At 43.7% G+C, this 5,905-nt stretch overlaps 1 long non-coding RNA gene across 1 annotated transcript; it reads left to right on the top strand.

Annotated features, from left to right (window-relative positions):
• Positions 1 to 246: 246 nt before the first annotated feature.
• LOC104909507 (uncharacterized) lies at positions 247 to 4,905 on the top strand. Its single transcript, XR_004158737.2, has 4 exons — positions 247 to 455; positions 1,153 to 1,802; positions 2,554 to 2,646; positions 3,440 to 4,905. It is a non-coding gene; the product is annotated as an uncharacterized LOC104909507 (long non-coding RNA).
• The last annotated feature ends 1,000 nt before the right edge of the window (positions 4,906 to 5,905 follow it).

The raw sequence follows: 5,905 nt of genomic DNA, 5'->3' as shown, positions 1-5,905 counted from the left end.
CATATAACGCAAGAAGGCTGTGAAACATGGCCTCCAGAATTGCTTCAGGCTGTCAAGATAGCATGAGAATCACCTCCCTCCTGAGTCAGTCTTGATCCTTCACCCATTCCCCTGCATGCTGCTTATGTCACCTCTGATTGATAGTGAGGAATCCGGCCTTTGGGGCTTATCACGCTGAGCAAAGGTTTTTACCTCTATGGACATGTCTGTTGTTCTCTCTTCTTTGTACCCAGGTTTTGGAGCAATCGTGGCAGCTAGGTGAAAAGTGAGCTGGGTGGGAGGAACCAGGCTGCAGCACAGATACAATCAGGGGACAGTGCTTCAGTCCTGCAGCACTGCCAGTGCTCACTGGAGGAGGAATTTGCTGGATCCAGCTGTTCCACTTCCCAGTTCCACTGAAGTTCAGTGGATGTCCTGGATGCAGGCAGTCTGTCACATACACCATGCTGTTGCAAGTGAGTCTTAAGTAGCTGCAAGGATTTTTCAGCATGCCTGGGCACCTTGCTCCTACTAATGTCAGCATTAGGTAGCAGCCTTGGCATGTCTGAAAATCTCACTAGACATTTACTGCAACTCTACTCACTGAAAGCTCTCAGTCAGGCTCCTTTTCCTTTTGGCTGTACTGGGAACAGAGTGAACAGAAGTGAAGGAATCAGGCCCCAAAACTGCTGAACCTAGTTATCCTGAAAGGCAGAAAATCCTTTCCAGATATGGAGAAAAGCAGCTTATCTCTTTTCCTCTGTTGCAAGGCAAAGCCTTTAACTGAATTTATATATGTATTTTTACAACTATGTGTATATATATAGATAGATATATAGCAGCGTACTTGTGTATATAATTTTGCATAAGCAGTACACACTATGCTGCTTGATGTATCCACTCTTAAGTCAAGAACCAGTTTCTATAAAAGTCACAACATATTCCTCAACTCTACAGAATAGATATATGAATTCAATTTTATCTACCTTTACATAAGTATGTGCATATAAATGCACAAATACAGATCTATCACTCTCATTGTAATTCCTAAATATATCGTATGCATGATCGATCTAGTATAGTTCATAAGTAGAAATATAGATATGTTTTGTACCTTGGCAAAGTATTGGCAGGCTTTACAAAAGTATTTCTTTCTCTTTTGTTTTGCCACAGACACATGGCACGACTTCCCAAGATGTCCCTTGAGGAGCACAGGGAGCACTCTGGGCGATATGTGCAGCAGGAGGCACACCCTGAAGCCATCCTGCTGAAGCTAGCACTGATGTTAAATGACTCTGTGCCAATCACACTACTGCAGCAAATGCTAAATGAATTTGATGTTGAACACTTACATTCTTACCTTTCTCAATAACTCTATGTTAATATTACATTAATTATTCCTGAATTACAATGCTGTTGAATGTTGATAAAGCTGAATTCCTTCTTGAAATGCTGATCCTGACAGTCCTGTGGCAGGCAGTAAAATGTGCTTTCCACGTCTTAAGGGAAAAGAGGAATATATTACTACTTCTGATGAAAGGACTTCAGAAGAAACATATTCTAGTCACATCTTGTGGAGCACTCGCCTGAATCCCTCTTGCTTTCAGTAGCAGATGCCTTTGCATAAGACATAAAAGGAATATACTCATCGCTTTTTTAGTTAAAATTTTATAGTGATTGCTGATGTAGAATCAGTTCAGCGTGTATGAACTGTTCCCCACAACAATGGCGCTTTGTGCATACGGAGCTGATCCTTGCCTCATGAGAGCTGATGCACGGGAGCAAAGCTGGCAGGATGAACATGGAGAGATCACTTCTTACTGGTATCACCTTCTCTGCAGTTTTGGATCTGAGCTCTCTGACAACTCTGTTAGGTCTCATTTCTGCACACCTACTGTTCACCTAAGACATCCCTTGTGTAATACTGCAATTTTCATGCTGAACTGCATGACAGAGTGGGACTGCCAGATCTGGGAAATTACAGTACTTAATTTCCAAATGACTGTAGTAAAATCTTGGAAGAAAAGGGGTTTGGGATAAAATTACCAGAACACCCACATAGCTTGGGAAGTCCCAGCCATATGTAAGTGAAACAATCTCTGTGGTGACCTCAAGTACTGAGATGGAAGTATCTGCACAGGCCAATGCTCTGATGAACACCCATCAAAGGCTTCAGTAGCTGTATTAATGCAGTGTCCCATCAGCTGCATTCAGCTAAGGTGGTCCAAAGCCCCCAGTCCAGGCTCCTCATAGGTAATGTGGGGGAAATAAGCAGCTGTGACATCTCTCAGTATCTCCACACCTCCCCGAAGTCTGAATAACTGGTATGGCAGGGGAAGTGATCAGAGGGGGAGGAGAAATGCTCATAAAGTGGGCTTCTGTGGTGGGTGCATGAGTTGTTTTTTTTTCTTTAACCTTCCACTCTCTTGCACAAGCAACCAGTGTGGCTCTCACTGTAGGGAAAATGTTTCATCTCTCAGGGGGTGTTTGAGGTTTCTGTTTATTTGTTTATTAGAAAAGAAAGCATCTGGCATATGTGTACAAACATTAATGAATCATTTAAAATATTCTCAGTGCTGCACTAGTGAGACTTCCAGCTATGAGAAGGAAACGTGATGGAAGGGAGCAGGCAGACCCCAAAGGACTGCTTTCCAAGCATAGGATGGGGTGAGAAATCTTTTTTTGACTTCCTGCCTCTTCTCTCCCTTACCACCACTCCCGGGAGCATTTCCAGCTCTCCAAAACTCCCTTGGTGAGGACTTGGAGTTTAAATAAGTCTCCTTGTGCCTTCTGTAGAAAGCCTGACTCTGGCCAGTGGGTGTCTTTGAGAAAAGCAGTTTATTTCCAGAGCTGTGCGGGACCACAGATAGATGTGCTGCAGGGGAGAGAGAAGTGTGGGTCACTGTAGCTCTGTCCTTTTGCTGGGGAGAGCCAGTATCTGGAACCAGGAAAATCAATTAAAATTCTTAAGTATTCAAGAAGTAAGGAACTAAGAAGAGTCAACTGCTTTCTCGAGTGTTATAAGGAGCACAGCAGACTGAAAAGCTCTGGCCAGAGGAATGTCTGAAGGCCAGTGGACATGAGGATCCCTCACTGGGCTGGGATTATAGGAACCTCTAGAGCTTCTTAACAGGAGGCAATATCCTGGTATAAATTGAAAATTTAAATCCCCAGCAGTGTAGCACTTGAAGAATTCTAGATTGAGTGTAAGCACTATTTTCCTGCTTTAGATTTGTCTCTGGGAAGAAGTTATAAGCTAAACCTCTCAACAGAAAGAGATATTCGTATCTGGTTACACTTTTAACCTAAGTTGTGTTAGAGGTAGTGTAATTATTTTCTGTTGGATGTCCCTCTCCAAATGAGCCTGTGTGCTCAAAGAGTGTTAGAACAAAAATTTTGCACCATATTCAAAATGTTTGATTTTGCTCACTGCTTGAATTTGTCTATTCCTTCTTCTCAGGCATTTATTAGAGTCAACTCCAGCACCTGTGATCCTTTTAAGAAGAAGCAAGAGGACTGTGTGTGATCTAAGCATTCAGAATCCATGACACAAATCCTCAGAAATGGTGAAAATGCCTTTGTTATCACCAGAGTTTATGGGTAATAACTTTTGCTGGGGCCTTTTGGTGCCTACATTTTCATACTTTGGATTCTAGTCTTCTCTAAACTTTCCTCAGCCATTATAAGGGCTAGGAACTCAAAGTGCACTGAAGTAAGAGTGTAACACACGGCTGCTGGAACCGGCACTCCCAAAAAACGCCTACCATTTTCCATATCTTTGCCACCTAGAGCAAAACCTAGATAAAGGCCAAGCCCAGTCTGGCACTAAGAGCAACAGAATTTGCCTCACCAAAAACATCTGGATGTGCTTGATGGCAGTGGTGAGATAAAGAGAGCAGGGAACACTCTGAAAGACATGGAGTTCCAACCTGTGGCTAAAAGCCATTGCTCAAATGCTGAGAGGAGCTTAGAGATGCATGTTTTGAATCTTTCCTGTTTAGATATTTGTTAAGAGATACTTAATCAATTATCTCCCTATCTTGGAAAGATTTTTTATTATTAAAAGCTACATATAAGAAACAAACTGGGTCCAGATTCCGAGAGACAACTATGGACCCGTTACAGCAAAATATAGGAGGAGGTTGTTTTGCATGCTTTCTTCAAACACCATATAGAAGGAGATGTGTGCAGTTTCATGGGTCAGAGAAGGAGGAGGGCTGCTCTCCCAGTGATTGCACATCCTGCTACAGCAAAAACAGTAGCATTTAGCCTCTGCAGGAAGGTCCTAAAAACACCTAAAGCCTAAGGTATATTGTGATTTCATTCCCCATACAAAATAAGCAAGTATAGAGAGCTAAGCCAGGAGGTAAGAGGGCTACACATTGCATAGATGGCAATCCCACCTTACGTAAGAGTCCCTATTCCTCCTGCTCCTCCCAAGGCTGGACACCTCCAAACTTACCCATACCTCCAATGGGAACTGCATCTGCTGAAATGTCCTCACTCACCCAGAGAGACGCTCTCTCTGTTGTTCCCTCTATGAACTCATTCATCTTCCCAATTGCTTTTTGTAGACAGCTGCTGAATCATGCACAGAAATGTTCATGGGAGGGAGAGAAGAGAATTACTTCCTCAGGCAGTGCTAGCAGCAAAGGGCAGCCAAGGCAGGTTTCCCTGGCTGCTGCTGCAGAGAAGACTCTGGGCATTGCTGGAGGTCCCTCTTAATGGCAGCTGCTTGCATTTGACAAAATATTTTTTTAATTTATTCTCATTTTAGATGCTTTAGACAGAGCTTATTTTCTCTTCCTTTTGGTAAGAGCTGTACCCATATCGTAGGGAACAACTTCACTACTCCACTTTGGAGGCCCTTTCTGCTGCACCAGCATACATGTGTGCTTGCAGCCACTACATGCAGACAGACCCCTGCATCCCTCCGTCTTCTGGCACTGTCAGTGGACAGCTGGGTCCAGACCCCAGAATACATCTTTCACTTTGCCAGGGCTCTTCTGAATGATGGATAAGAAGAGCTGCAGCTGCTTCTACTGTGGTGGAGATTAAATATTTCCCAGAGTTTGCTCCCGGGTCTATTGATTGTACTTCTAAATGCTGCATGCACAGTGTGGCCAGGGCTTAGACCTGAGCCATAGAAAACTTTCTGTGAAGGAGAGAGGGACACCAGCTCACGTGGTTAATGAAGGGAGCAGGGTGCCTGGAATGGCACATTGCTGCAGAGAAGTGTTTTGATGATTCTCTTTGTGCTGCTTGAGAAGCTGAAAAAGGACAGATGTCTGGGCAAAAGGTAGCAGATAGCCAGCTGAAGTGGAGTGAAACCACGGGAGCTAGAAATCCGAGGGGGATAGCTTTGCTCCAGCTGATGGAAGGAGTGGGAGAAGGGATGTGTTTTCTTGCAGACAGGAGTGGCTACAAGGGAGTGCAAGTCTGTGTTCCTGCACACATGGTGGTGTGATAATCAATCTTTTGTGATTCTGACAGGTACCTGCAGAGAAGCAGAAACAAAGATCACCTGACAGTGATTAATGCATTGCTAGCTGTCAGACTAAGAATACTGGTAGTGGATAAATAAGCACTAACACCAGAGAAAGCTGCAGAGGGTTTTGGAGTACTGGAGGGAATTGGAGCTCAGCACTTATTTACCACAAACACTTTCTCTTTTCTGTTTCTTGTTTGAAACCACTCCACTCTGCTTCCACAACAGGTGGAGAAATGGATGCAGGCTTTCTGAAACAAAGCTATTCCTCCAGCCTAGGTTATACATGAAAAAGTGGTAAATGATACAGCTGACCCCAGCCTGGTTTGCCCTGGACAAGATATGGCATTGTTTTAGACACTGTGATACAGTAGAGCATCTGCAAAGGAGGAAAACAGCTCTTGCTGTACTGCATCACAGCTTTGGATAGCTTGAAGG

The sequence above is a fragment of the Meleagris gallopavo genome, chromosome 2 (assembly GCF_905368555.1).
Source record: "Meleagris gallopavo chromosome 2, MGAL_WU_HG_1.1, whole genome shotgun sequence".
Taxonomy (NCBI): domain Eukaryota; kingdom Metazoa; phylum Chordata; class Aves; order Galliformes; family Phasianidae; genus Meleagris; species Meleagris gallopavo.
The sequence above is the reverse complement of the archived record's forward strand: the minus strand, read 5'-3'. Positions and strand labels throughout refer to the sequence as shown.